The sequence below is a fragment of the Nerophis ophidion genome, linkage group LG11 (genome assembly GCF_033978795.1).
Source record: "Nerophis ophidion isolate RoL-2023_Sa linkage group LG11, RoL_Noph_v1.0, whole genome shotgun sequence".
In the NCBI taxonomy this organism is placed as follows: domain Eukaryota; kingdom Metazoa; phylum Chordata; class Actinopteri; order Syngnathiformes; family Syngnathidae; genus Nerophis; species Nerophis ophidion.
In genome coordinates, this window is record NC_084621.1 from 35542125 (window position 1) to 35556632 (window position 14508).

Consider the following 14508-nt stretch of genomic DNA (forward strand, 5'->3'; position numbering starts at 1 on the left):
ATGTCGAGCGGGTCTAACATGATACTGTGAAAGTTCAATCCATAGTGGATCCAACACAGCCGCGAGAGTCCCGTCCACAGCGGAGCCAGCAGGAAACCATCCCAAGCGGAGGCGGATCAGCAGCGCAGGGATGTCCCAAGCCGATACACACGCGAGCGGTCCATCCTGGGTCCCGACTCTGGACAGCCAGTACGTCATCCATGGCCATCGGACTGAACCCCCTCAACAAAGGAGAGTGGGACATAGGAGAAAAAGAAAAGAAACGGCAGATCAACTGGTCTAAGAAGGGAGTCTATTTAAAGGCTAGAGTATACAAATGAGTTTTAAGATGAGACTTAAATGCTTCTACTGAGGTGGCATTTCAAACATAAACAATAGGACAGTAACTCTAGCATACTGTAGCTATGTGGGCTACATTGCTAACATTACACTCACATACAAACAAGAATGCAACAGTTAGTCTACTTAGTAAAGAAAAATAAAACAATCAATTCCATGTTTGTAGAAAATCTTTGACAAAGTTTGAAGCTTTTTTTTTTTTTTTCAAGATGTGTAGCAAAGCCTCCCTTTTTTTTTCTTGGCAAAGCTGCCCTGCATGTAGTGGTGTGTGTATACATGGGGCGGGTTCATCATCCAGCTAGGGTTGGGTGAAAGGTGGTATCATCCATGAAAAAAAAACACAATTCAGAACAAAATCCACCGTTGTGAAGAAGTAAGGCGGGATGAAAGATTTTTTGTTTTATGTTTGGCTCTCTGGGAAGACACTACTGTAAGAACATTTTAATTTATTTGTGGCATAATAGGGGACCTTTTAGGTCCTTAAATGTTGACCATATGTCATATAATGCATGATTGAATGTAATACATAAATGCTTACATATAATAATGTACAATAAAAACTAATGATGTATAGACTTTATATATATATACAGAATAATGTGTACATTATATATCAGTGCCGCTTGTCAATATTCAAGAATATCTCACTATATATATATATATATGCTTTTCCCCCGTTCTCCACAGTAGAGCTTTTCTCAGTCGACATTAATATAAGCGAACACAGAGAATATGATAACACCAGTTTTGTTGTTACTGGGGTCTTTTTCCTGCATTTATTATGTATACCAAACGTTGTTTCGCATGCACATAACTTCCCCATCCATCCATCCATCCATTTTCTACCGCTTATTCCCTTTTGGGGTCGCGGGGGGCGCTGGCGCCTATCTCAGCTACAATCAGGCGGAAGGCGGTGTACACCCTGGACAAGTCGCCACCTCATCACAGCACTTTTTTATAATTTTTACTAACTTCCCCACGCAATTAGTAAAAATGATAAAAAAGTGCTGTGATGAGGTGGCGACTTGTCCAGGGTGTACACCGCCTTCCGCCTGATTGTAGCTGAGATAGGCTCCAGCGACCCCAAAGGGAATAAGCGGTAGAAATGGATGGATAGAATAAAATAGTGTTGCCGTGGCGTGAGCATTCGCAGCAAATGCTGCCAACATGTTTGAGGAGGCACACGTTCACATGATAAATGTTTCTTAAGATGCTGCTTGCCTTTCTGCATGAGTGCACTGAATATTTACTGACGTCAATTAGGCACAAACAGAAAGTGGCGGCGCAAGGAAATAAAGTTTTGTTTCAATTCTAAATGGAATATTTGCATTGCTTTTTTGAATGCGAAAAACAGAAATAGCACACCGAGAAGTAATGAAAATGAATGAAGGCGGTGTAAGGGAGGATACATTCTGTACTGCACACTTTCAATCTGCTGCAAAATCAGAGGTCTCTGCTGGGCTCTTTTTCATGAATATATTGTATATCATTACTTACGGGCACAAAGTGAAAAGCTGACGGACAGGGTTTAAAACACTTTTAAGCGTGACTTTCTTGCTTGTGCTGTTGCTTTTAACATGTTGAATTACGTCCATGTGTTATGGATTTTGGTTGATAAAAAGTCTCGTTCGCGGCGTCGCTTCAGTCGTGAGTAAACATGACACGGTGGAAAACACATTTGCATCATTCACGGCTGCGGACATCAGATTTTTTTCCCAAATGCTGCTGACAGACGTGTGAGGCAGTGCATGCATAAGCGTACATTAAATGGCATAGTTTGCATATGAGAGTCAGCGCATGGCACTAAATCACACTTTGTGTAGAAATGTGGAAAAGTCGTGACTTCCAGTACATTTTCAGTAAAGTTCATCCACCTTACTTTTCCAACGGATAATTACACAATCATACCGTATTACCTTACTTCAGTCGAAACAGGGAACAAGTACCATTACAATTCTCTCAATCTCATCACAGAGGCTACAGCATCAGAGACAGGCTGCTCTGGGAGATTGGATCATTTCCTGGTCATGACTTTAAGTCTGCAGGAAAGATCGATAAAACACACACACACACACACACGCACACACACACAAACACACCGACTCGCAGGATCAATGTATATTACTTACCTTTCTGTGGAACCTCCAGTCAGCCTACTCGCCCACTTTGACTGCAAATGATCTAAATCAGTGACTCTCATCTGGTACAATAAATGTGGCCTTTTATGCAAAATTAACTTTTTAATGAGGTTGTAACATTAATATGTGACACTACAGCCTGTTTATGAGCACCAAACATAAGAAACTTTCAAGCTTTCATGACAGACAGAAAAAACAGGCTTCGCTGCACATCTTAAGACATACCCTAGAGCTCTGTCCACTAACTCAGCTGTACACTTGATCACTTTTGTTTTGCAGTTTATTTGAAAAGTTTATGACGTGCACAATAATACCTTTTCAAAACACACACAGTTGTGGTCAAACAGAACTCATTTGTATTAAAGCCACAAACAAAAGGTGGCATGTTCTCAGTAGGACTTACTAAAATTACTTTTAGACCAGGGGGTGTTAAACGTAAGGCCCGCGTGCCAAATCAGGCCCTCGAACAGGTTTTATCCGGCCCGCAGGAAGAGTTTTTTAAGTATAAAAATGAGCCGAAATGTTTGAATGAAAGAAACTGCTGTTCTAAATGTGTCCACTAGCTGTCACAATAGCAATTGTTTGTATCTTTGTAGATTAGGCTTCATATGTAAAAAAAAAAAAAAAAAAACACATTATGTTAGTGCACCAGTCGAGGAAAATGAATTAAAATCCAATTACATCCTGTAATTAGATTTTTATATTATTTTCTTATCTGGAAAGATTGAAAATGAACACCAATGAGTTGACTGATTATCACATACTTTATTCAGAAAGTATAAATTACGACAAATAAAGGTGGAACACTATTAACCACAACATGTATGTATAGAAACCCAACAACATTATGATTTGTGCATTTTCAGAACGTGCTTGTTCTACAAACCCCGTTTCCATATGAGATGGGATATTGTGTTAGATGTAAATATAAACAGAATACAATGATTTGCAAATACTTTTCAACCCATATTCAGTTGAATATGCTACAAAGACAACATATTTGATGTTCAAATTGATAAACATTTTTTTTTTTTGCAAATAATGATTAACTTTAGAATTTGATGCCGGCAACACGTGACAAAGAAGTTGGAAAAGGTGGCAATAAATACTGATAAAGTTGAGAAATGCTCATCAAACACTTATATGGAACATCCCACAGGTGTTCAGGCTGATTGGGAACAGGTTGGTGCCATGATTGGGTATAAAAGCAGCTTCCATGAAATGCTAAGTAATTCACAAACAAGGATGGGGCGAGGGTCACCACTTTGTAAGCAAATTGTCGAACAGTTTCACAACAACATTTCTCAACGAGCTATTGCTAGGAATTTAGGGATTTTACCATCTAAGGTCCGTCAAATCATCAAAAGGTTCAGAGAATCTGGAGAAATCACTGCACGTAAGGGATGATATCACGGACCTTTGATCCTTCAGGCGATACTGCATCAAAAACCGACATCAGTGTAAAAAGGATATCACTACATAGGCTCAGGAACACTTCATAAAACCACTTTCAGTAGCTACAGTTGGTCGCTACGTCTGTAAATGCAAGTTAAAACTCTACTATGCAAAGCCAAAGCCACGGCGTGGGGCAGTGGGAGAGTAGCCGTGTGCAACCCGAGGGTCCCTGGTTCAATCCCCACCTAGTACCAACCTCGTCACGTCCGTTGTGTCCTGAGCAAGACACTGCAACCTTGCTCCTGATGGGTGCTGGTTAGCGCCTTGCATGGCAGCTCCCTCCATCAGTGTGTGAATGTGTGTGTGAATGGGTAAATGTGGAAGTAGTGTCAAAGCGCTTTGAGTACCTTGAAGGTTGAAAAGCGCTATACAAGTACAACCCATTTATCATTTATCATTTATCAACGACACCCTGAAACGCCGCCGGCTTCGCTGGGCCCGAGGTCATCTAAGATGGACTGATGCAAAGTGGAAAAGTGTTCTGTGGTCTGACGAGTCCACATTTCAAATTATATTTGGAAACAGAGAATGTGGCCTCCTCCAGAACGAAGAGGAAAATAACCACTCGGATTGTTATAGGTGCAAAGTTCAAAAGCCAGCATCTGCGACGGTATGGGGGTGTATTAGTTCCCAAGGCATGGGTAACTTACATATCTGTGAAGGCACCATTAATGCTGAAATGTCCATACAGGTTTTGGAGCAACATATGTTGTCATCCAAGCAAAGTTATCATGGACGCCCCTGCTCATTTCAGCAATGCCGAGCCACGTGTTACAACAGTGTGGCTTCGTAGTAAAAGAGTGCGGGTAATTTCCTGGCCCGCCTGCAGTCCAGACCTGTCTCCCATCGAAAATGTGTGGCGCATTATGAAGCGTAAAATACGACACCGGAGACCCCGGACTGTTGAACGACTGAAGCTCTACATAAAACAAGAATGGGAAATAATTCCACTTTCAAAGCTTCAACTATTAGTTTCCTCAGTTCCCAAACATTTATTGAGTGTTGTTAAAAGAAAAGGTGAAATAACACAGTGGTGAACATGTCATTTCCCAAATACTTTGGCACGTGTTGCAGCCATGAAATTCTAAGTTAATTATTATTTGCCAAAAAAAAAAAAAAGATTATGAGTTTGAACATCAAATATCTTGTCTTTGTAGCGCATTCAACTGAATATGGGTTGAAAAGGATTTGCAAATCATTGTATTCCGTTTATATTTACATCTAACACAATTTCCCAACTCATATGGAAACGGGGTTTGTACTTTTCAACAAAGAAAACAATCTGAAGTTGTCTTTATTTTTAAGTTATCGTGCCGTGATTTTACCAGTCCGGCCCGCTTGCGAGTAGATTTTTCTCCTTATGGCCTTCGATCCAAAATTAGTTTGACACCCCTCTTTTAGACTGTTCACCAATCAAGGCAATTCAGGACGAAATATTGCTTAACCTCAGACACAACTGCTCGAAAATTGTATAGTTTGAGACATTTAACAAAAAATGAAAACAAAATTAATCAGACATCCTGATTTTTAATTCCAAGTCCTTTTTGATTAATGTGGTCTTCACACATTTGTGGGAACATTTTGGGAAAGGCCATTTTCTTTTACCCGGTTCATCATAAAAAGTACGCCTGGTTGAGTTTGGGTTTGAAGAACACCACTAAACACCTCAAATTGACAATAATCCTTTGGTTGTGTTGGTCTGTAAATCCAGGATGCAGAGACATAAACCAAAGTGCAAGTCAAAAACCTTTAAGGGAAAACAAAGGTAATCAAAAACAAAGAAGTGCGGCAAAGCAGAAAGTAAAGCAAAATGATCCCGCCCAGTCCAGAGCACAGGCCTGGCATAAAAATAATGCTGATTGGTGACCAGGGACAGGTGTGAGCTGGTTGCCAAACAGGTGAAGTCAGTGCTTAGACAAGAGAAGTAGTGGGGGCAAGCAGGAATTGAAAACCAAAATAAGAGCAAAGGAAATTGTCATGTCTTGTAATCATGTTTTGTTTATTTATGTTCTGTTACTTCAAGACTCCATTAGGTTTTTACGCTCCCTTGTTTGGTTACCCATCCATCCATCCATTTTTTACCGCGTATTCCCTTTGGGGTCGCGGGGGGTGCTGGTGCCTACCTCAGTTACAATGGGGCGGAAGCCAGCGTACACCCTGGACAAGTCGCTACCTCATCACAGGGCCAACACAGATAGACAGACAACATTCACACTCACATTCACACACTAGGGCCAATTTTAGTGTTGCCAATCAAGCTATCCCCAGGTGCATGCCTTTGGAAGTGGTAGGACTCCGGAGTGCCCGGGGAGAGCATGCAAACTCAGAAAGATCCCGAGCCTGGGATTGAACCCAGGACTATTCAGGACCTCAGTATTGTGAGGCAGACGCACTAACCCCTCTTCCACCGTGAAGCCACTTTGGTACCATGTCAACTTATTAGTTTCACCCGTCTCATTTGGACTCACGTGTAATCACCCTGAGTTGAGAAAGGAGATGTTTTGCAGACACAAGGACACAACTTCGTTCTGTACACGTCTGTAATGACTGCCAGGAAGTCACGTATCCTCTAGTATAGCGCCCAGCACAACACTCCCCCTGCTGAATGTGAGTGTGAATGTTGTCTATCTGTGTTGGCCCTGCGATGAGGTGGCGACTTGTCCAGGGTGTCCCCTGCCTTCCGCCCGATTGTAGCTGAGATAGGCGCCAGCGCCCCCTGCAACCCTAAAAGGGAATAAGCGGTAGAAAAAGGATGAGATGGATGGAAGTTGTGAATATAAAATGACATATACATAACTCAAGCGCCTACTCTGCTACATACAATCACTGAATTATACTACTAACTAAATTTACATCCCATCACACACGCACCTGTTTTAAATCATGAAGGGACTATTCAAGCCTGTCATTTTCTGTTGGTCGTTCTGGCGTCATCACTCTGTTTCATGATTAGTTCAACCTGCATGTTTCATGCAATTTCATAGTCCATGCTGCCCTGCTCACGTCACCGCAAGTACGTTTTTTTGTTTATTAATGCCACAGTTAGTGTATTTTGTTTCATGCCCATAGTTTACATCTTAGTGTTAGTTTTGTTCCCCTTCGCCAAGTTTGTGTCCACGCCTAGTGCGCGCCTTTTGTTTACACTTTTTATAGTAAGAATTAAATCATGTATTCACCTTCACGCCATGTCTGGTCCAGTTCTTTTGCATCTCTGTAAAACAATCCACGCAGAAAACAGGATCATAGTCCAAGTTTTGACAGAAATAATTCAGGAACCAAAGAAACTAATAATAAAGTCTAAACCTGTGTGAGCGATCATGACAGTAATGTAACAACTGGACTCTTTTGTGATCTCTGACTTCACACCCAGACAACGAAAACAAAAGTAGAAGCTTTCGTAGGGTTTTTATTTTTGTATTTTTTCCATTTTCACTTCCTGTAGTGTCCAGTGTCATGATACTACCTGCAGACTGAACAAGCCCCAAGAAGACATTTTTTTTTTCTCCATCTTTTTCATTGTCTTTGATTAAAATCACCTTCATATGCACATCAGGGATCATTAGTCTCAGTGGTAATAATCCAGTCATGAGGAGGTGTGATATAGACTGTCACCGAATGACCTCAGCCTCGCTTCATTGAGAAGGCGTAAGACGAAAGGAGATAAGGGCAAACGAAGGGCTGTTAAAGGGCGGGGGTCTGGCGGGGTAACAACTATAGCAAGAAGGATGGACGGAGATTTGGGAAAGCAGAAGTATAGAAAGAAGTGACAAGCTCAAATTAAATTCCCATCATGTCAGTGTAGAACAGGATTCAATAGTGTTTATTGGCAGCCCCTAGCCTGAGGGAAATTACATTCTGAAGCGGAGCATGGAATGAATGCACACACATACTTTCTGGACACACACACACACACACAGACACACACACATACAAGTATATTGAGCACAACCCTGTGCCTTCAGACCAAGAGAAACAAAGCCTGTGGCAGATGTGAGCATGCAGGAAAGTAATGTATCCTCTGGGGTCCATCTGACTGTCCTTGTTCTTTTACATGCATCTGGACTGCATTTATTCCTCCGATTAACAACACACACACACACACACACACACACACACACAAACACACACACGCACACACACACACATCATTGACAGGCACGTGTATGAGGACAGTATGACTGGAAGTCTCTGCAGAGAGTGGTGAGGACGGCGGAAAAAGATCATCCGGACTCCTCTTCCTCCTATCCAGGAGATCGCAAAAAGCCGCCGCCTGACCAGGGCTCAGAAAATCTGCAGCCCTGCGGCATAGCTCGGTTGGTAGAGTGGCCATGCCAGCAACTTGAGGGTTGTAGGTTCGATTCCCACTTGTGCCATCCTAGTCACAGCCGTTGTGTCCTTGGGCAAGACACTTTACCCGCCTGCTCCCAGTGCCACCCACACAGGTTTAAATGTAACTTAAATATTGGGTGACACTATGTAAAGCGCTTTGAGTCACTTGAGAAAAGCGCTGTATAAATATACTTCACTTCACTTCACTCCTCCCACCCCAACCAAGGACTGTTTTCACTGTTGGACTCTAGAAAGAGGTTCTGCAGCCTCCGTAGCAGAACCTCCAGGTTCTGTAACAGCTTCTTCTCTCAGGTCATAAGACTCTTGAACGCATCATAATAATCCCCCTAATTCCCCAGAAAAACGGATTAACTGGCTTGAATATAAAGACAATATAACATACATCTATAAACCTGGATGCATATGCAAAAGTGCAATATATTTATCTGTACAGTAATCTATTTATTTATATCTGCACCTTATTGGTCTTTTATCCGGCAATACCACACGCTAATGCAAGAAAATGTTGTTCTTATATGTACTGTAAAGTTCAAAGTTGAATGACAATAAAAAGGAAGTCTAAGTCTAGTCTAAGTATGGACACAAAAAAACACCTGCCAGTACATTGTGGATGATCGTTATTGTCGTCTTTTCTCAACTGCTTGTTACGGTACAGTGGGAGAGGGCAACGACACAGAGGCAGGGACGTCGTTTAGCTCTATTTATTATAACAAAAGAATGAGGTGTGTTAACTAATCCAAATATGTGTGCTGAGTCTATGTGAGGCGATTATATGTTGACTGTTACCGGGAGGTGTTGGCGGTGCGGAAGTCCAGAAAGGGCAAGGCAGGCTCGGAAGTCCAGCGACAGGGTGGAGGTCAGGGCTGGAGCGAGGCGTCAAGGTCTGTGTTCAGGCAGGAGGTTGAGATCCTGGAAGGCAGCCAGGGAACCAGAGGGAATTCAGGGAGACGAGAAACGAAGGAACGCTTCGGCATGACGACACAGGACACAAGACGATGAGCACAGATGAGGAGAAATACAGAGCGAGCGATTGCACATAGAGCTACAGAGGTGTAGGCTTACTGCACCATACAGAGGGCTACGTTCTGGCCCTTGAACGCAGGTTGCGCTGGCTTAAGAAACGTGGAGCCTCATCAGCGTCAGGTGTGTAGATTACAGATTGGAAACCGCTGTGCTTGAGCCACGGCAGAAGAGGAGCGCGACTGGAATGTGCCTGCGTCGTTACACTGCTTCTTTCACTACAGACTTGAGCAGGTTGAACCTTAAGATCTTGAATCTCTGTTTTTTTGTATCGCTAGTCTTTTAACAAAATATACCAAATTTTAAGTACACTAAGTATACGTTCTTATCAAAGCATTCCTTTTATATCTAATTCAACACAATTCATGGTTAAAACAATAATTTTCTAATCAGGGCTGGATAAAAAATAAATATTTGATCCCTGCTGATTTGTGATTGTACCCCCTTAAAAAGAGGAGTTTTACAGCAGGTATGGGAGTTTAATTTTAAAAAATAACATAAGATTATGAATTAATTTGAATGAGATAAAGGAGAATAAGTATCTAGTTACCGGTCCTTGCAGCACTCAAATTATTCCTGACCCTTTGTGAAAAAGAGACCACTTTGGCCACTGTTGATTGTTAGAAAGGTGAAGGACCAGTTTAGAATTACAAGTAAGCTGGTTAATGATTTCAAGGGAATTAGGACCACAGTCACCAAAACAATACATCAATGGGCTCGAATCTGCGTACACACATTTCCACTTATTGAGCGTTGGGAAGTGCTAGCCAGTACACCAAAGGCCCAGGTTGTCAACCCGCTCTCCAGCACAGCTTGTAAAGCGGTGAGAGCTCAAGTGTACACATCGTACTATTGCGCAGCCACACTAGCTGGCATCCATATACGCTCACCCACTCTAAACTTTGCACACATCTGGGTTACAGCACAAATTTAACATGTGTCCAGGCCAACACCAGTCCACAAATTCCCACAGACAGATAGTGGAGATCCCTGGGCTTTCAACTCAATGTCTAGCGCTTTTCTTAAGGCAACCCAAAATGTTGAAATAGCCATAATGGACCAAAAGTAAAAAAGAAACACTGTCTGGACCCGCAAAAAACTAAAAGCCTCATATAAGTCTTAAAATGAAGGAAACACAAGATGAGTCTATATTATTTCTACTATCAAAATGACTGTGTGTCGCAGGCTGACGCAAATCATTTTTGTCAAAATTGTTGAAATAAAATATTTATTTTACACATTTTTACATCATTGGAAAACATTAGTAAATCAGAGGCTTCTTAGCAGGTAATATAACACCTGGAAATCACAAGCTTAGAATGGCCAAAGGTATAAATATGTGTTTCTAACGTCCAGGAAAGGGCAGGCTGTCTTCTTGTAGTGGATTTATGACACTCTTTACAAGCTGGGTAACGTTTGCTGTGATCTGGAACAACATGGCACACAAACAACTATCAGAAATGCAGCCAATATCACATACACATAATGTGTCTTGAGGCATGCGAATATAAATTATACACACAGAGAACATAAGTAAAGGAAATTAAATGAGGTCAAATATATCTTCAAACAAGGCCTAATGATGCAATATGTACAAATGCAGCTAGCCTAAATAGCATGTTAGGATCGATTAGCTTGCAGTCATGCACTAAACAAATATGCCTGCTTAACACTCCACACAAGTCAATGACATCAACAAAGCTTACCTTTGTGAATTCACGCACAGCATAAAATGTTTGGTGGATAAAATGAGACATGTTTTCCTGTGGCAGCGTCGAAGAAAATGCCTCATGTTAACGAACAATGGTGAGTTCAAGGACCGCTGAAATTATTAAGACAAAACAGCGTTCGCCAAATACGCTTATCAGTGAATAATAAAACAGTGGGATTTCTAACAATTAGGAAGGTTTGTGTCTTTGTGTCCTCCGAAACTATAATAAAACAAAACAAAACATTTTTACCATCATCTTTTTCTATTTCCAATTGCATTTTTGAAAAAGCTCCAGGGAGCCACGAGGGCGGGACATCGACTTCAGAGACTCAGGTTGCCAAAGCCCATCTTAATGCATCAGAAACTAAGATTTTCGCAATGTTCTATTGCTAGCTGGCTTCCGTTAGACTCACATCCCCCTAAACATTGCGCTCATCCGGGTCATGGCACCAATTTAAACATGTGTCCAACCCTGCAGCCCGGGATTTGAATACAAGTCCACAAATTCCCAATGACTGATAGTGGAGCAAGCTAGCCAATGAGATAAACGCTCTAGTTTTTCCAACTTGCTGTTTAGCGCAGCTCTTAAGGTGTCAAAAGTCCCTGTTTAAACACCTTACTCTTTTCCAGCCAGACGAGCTGCTGTCCATAACATCACTCCTTGAACTTTTCTCTCATCCGGGTCATGGCACCAATTTAACACGTATCCACCTTTAACTTGAGTAAACATCCCCTACCTCATTGTTTGTCAAACTTTTTTGAGCCAGGACATTTTTTTTCATTGAAAAAATGCAGAGGCACACCACCAGCAGTAAACATTAAAAAATGAAAATCAACAGACAGTAGAAAGTTGCTCTGGCAAGTGTTGGATATGAATTCAAACCATAACCGACCATGCATGACTATTACTCTTGTCTCAAAGTAGGTGTACTGTCACGACCTGACATATTTAGAGTTTTTTTGTGTGTTTTCCTGTGTGTAGTGTTTGCTCTATTTTGGCGGCTTTTCCTGTTGTTTTGGTATTTTCCTGTCATATTTTAATTTCTTCCCTGAACGCTATTCCCCGCACCTGCTTGGTTTTATCAATCAAGAATATTTAAGTTGTTGCTATCCTTCTTTGTGTGGACATTGTTGATTGTCATGTCATGTACGGATGTACTTTGTGGACGCCTTCTCCACACACTGTAAGTCTTTGCTGTCGTCCAGCATTCTGTTTTTGTTTCCTTTTGCAGCCAGTTCAGTTTTAGTTTTGTTCTGCATAGCCTTCCCTAAGCTTTAATGCATTTTAAGAGCAGCACTCGCTTTGTGTTTATTTTTGGTTTAAGCATTAGATACCTTTTGACCTGCACACTGCCTTTGGCTGTCGTTTTCATATTGTGATCACGACAAAATAAGTAGCTACCCGCTGCCACCTACTGATATGGAAGAGTATTACACGGTTACTCTGCAGAGTTCTAGCCAGCACAGACACTCAAAAACGGCACATTATTTGCAGATTATAATTACTGGTTTGCAAAAAATATTTTTAACCCAAATAGGTGAAATGACATAATCTCCATGAACTTGCTGTTTAGTGCATCTCCTACGGCATTGGGGAGTGAGTATCACAGATGTGGGATCTGAACCGAGGATGTCATTGTGGCTTGTGCAGCCCTTTGAGACACTTGTGATTTAGGGCTATATAAATAAACATTGATTGATATTATACACGGCCATAGTATCTGGCATTAATTACAACCGGAACATGTGCAAACATGTCTATATGACTCAGACAGGGCTTGGGAGAATGTGATATGGTCATACAAGACCAACATTTAGTTATTTGGCATCAACTGAAGAGACAGGGCTGCAGAGATGGGGCTGAGCGCCGGGGCGGACAAGCTTCACGGTGTCTTGGCTGAATGAGCAGGTATCGGACACCTCAGTCTTTTTGGACGTATCCTCGCTTATCCATGCGGACTGGACACTGACCGAGAGTTAGTGGGCGGCCCAGGGTGGAGTCGGCTCTCTTGGTTGCTTTGTTGGGTCTGCTCCTGTCTCTGGCCATGCTCCTCCCACCACAGCAGAAAATGGCGTGGAACACCGCAGACGCCACCACAGTGTAAATTATTTTTTGGGTTTTTTGTTGTTGTTGTTGTTTTACTTTTGTAGCTGTATGTAGAAATGGCTGGTTGCATCAGCTCTGCTCTTTTAATGTCTTTAATGTCCTTTGTGTTCTTTGATGTTTCCCTCACATATGTTTATGTGATATGGCTATGAGGTTTTTCTTTGCTTGGCCTCAGTCTGGACCCCCTCTCCAGTGGCCCAGGCTTAGACTGATAGGAGGATAAAGGGTTGAAATTGCCTGGAGGTGTTGTGCTGGTGCATGTACAGTAGATGGCAGTATTGTTCTGTTTAAGAGTGTCACATGCTGTTTACGGCAGACAAACTGCCTTAGGGTAGAGTGTTGGACTTAAACGTGATTGTTGTTGTTGTGTGCTGTTACAGCACTGGGAGGACGTTAATGAAACTGCCTAACAATGAACCCATATAAGAAACCAAGAACTCGCCCTCGATCATTCTACAGTTATAACGTCATTGAGCAGACACGCTCTCAGACATGTCTCTCAGGTCCTCATGGAGCTAGGGGGGTGTGGCCTCCAGCTCCGCTTGAATTTCGGAAAATTTTTAGGAGAAAATTTGTCCCAGAAAATCCGGGAGGTTTGGCTAGTATGGGTGGGGGCAGCATGGCCAGAAACAGGAGCAGACCCAACAAAGCAACCAAGAGAGCCGACTCCACTCTGCTTCCAACCAACTCTCTTGTCACACAATCCCAAAGGGTCCCGACCAAAAGGCAATATATATATATATATATATATATATATATATATATATATATATATATATATATATATATATATATATATATATATATATATGTTTATATATATATATATATATATATATATATATATATATATATATATATATATATATATGTTAGGGGTGTTGATTGATTCGAATACCAATCGCGATTCTCACGTTGTGCGATTCATAATTGATTCTCTTTTTTTTTTAATTTATTGTTTTTAATTTTATTTTTAATCAATCCAACAAAACAATACACAGCAATACCATAACTATGAAGTCCAATTCCAAAACCAAACCTGACCCAGCAACACTCAGAACTGCAATAAACAGAGCTATTGAGAGGAGACACGAACACGACACAGAAGAAATCAAAAGTAGTGAAACAAAAATGAATATTATCAACAACAGTATCAATAATAGTTATAATTTCAGCATAGCAGTGATTAAAAATCCCTCATTGACATTATCATTAGACATTTATAAAAATTAAAAAAAAGAACAATAGTGTCAAGTTGGCTTACACTTGCATCGCATCTCATAAGCTTGACAACACACTGTGTCCAATGTTTTCACAAAGATAAAATAAGTCATATTTTTGGTTTGTTTAATAGTTAAAACAAATTTACATTATTGTACAGTTGATAA

General features: G+C 41.2%; 1 protein-coding gene across 2 annotated transcripts in view; it reads left to right on the forward strand.

Moving 5' to 3' along the window:
• The window catches only part of LOC133561982 (G patch domain-containing protein 8), a 151080-nt gene that overhangs the window by 75171 nt on the left and 61401 nt on the right, over positions 1-14508 (forward strand). The window lies entirely within an intron of this gene.